This window comes from Pteropus alecto, unplaced genomic scaffold (genome assembly GCF_000325575.1).
Source record: "Pteropus alecto unplaced genomic scaffold, ASM32557v1 scaffold131, whole genome shotgun sequence".
NCBI lineage: Eukaryota > Metazoa > Chordata > Mammalia > Chiroptera > Pteropodidae > Pteropus > Pteropus alecto.
In genome coordinates this window covers 19,555,692-19,556,447 of record NW_006434709.1, presented here as the reverse complement: position 1 = coordinate 19,556,447, position 756 = coordinate 19,555,692, and the positions used below count along the sequence as shown (strand labels likewise).

At 52.6% G+C, this 756-nt stretch overlaps 1 long non-coding RNA gene across 1 annotated transcript in view; it reads right to left on the bottom strand.

Moving 5' to 3' along the window:
• Window positions 1–741, bottom strand: part of LOC112477923 — a 9,357-nt gene extending 8,616 nt beyond the window's left edge. Inside the window, exon 1 of the long non-coding RNA XR_003045682.1 lies at window positions 228–741. This is a non-coding gene — a long non-coding RNA (uncharacterized LOC112477923). The remainder of the gene's footprint in view (window positions 1–227) is intronic.
• Window positions 742–756: the final 15 nt, after the last annotated feature.

Genomic DNA, 756 nt, shown 5'->3' with positions numbered 1-756 from the left:
TGCCTAATGCTCAAAGGGGCACTGTTGGCTGTGAACGGGACCTGGACAGCCCAAGTGTTTCCAAGCTTTGCTTAGGCAGGGGGACAGGGGTTACAGACTGGATTAAGGCCAAATCTCAGAGCACAAGAATGTATCACTCCACAAGGATCACAAACTAAACCTCCTAGGGACACTCGGGACTGCAAGGGAGCCTCATGGAATCTAGACTCCATGGGGAACGTAGGTACATTGGTCTCATCCAGAGTCGGCAGTTTATGTCTCCCTTTTCTGGTAGATTGTGGGGGCTTCAGTGATTCAGGATGCTGTAACACCCTTAGTCACCGGTTTCATAGTAAATGATTCAAACTTCTGCTGTGGACGACATGGGTGATGGGAAGGGGGCTCAAGCAATAAACCTGGAGTACCTACTTTTCAGCTCAAGGACCACCTCCCTCCGCCCACCCCCTCCATCACCCCTCGCGCCTTCAAAAAAATATTTTTTTGAGCCCTCTCGTCTTTTCTTCCTGGTTTCTAGTTCTGCTGTGCACTTAGAGGCCGATGAGATGGATCTTGCCTTCCGGATGAAGTTTAAATATATATGTATAATTTTGCATGACTATTGCGTCATCACAGGAGTCGTCGTGGTTCCCCGTGAGGCCTCCTCGTCTTCTCCCGGCATTGGGGCCTTTGGACGCTTCCAGGCGCTGCGGGCACTTTCGCGAGGAGCCCTCGGCTCCTCCCAAGCGCTTTCCTCCCCGCCCCCGCCCCCAGCCTCAC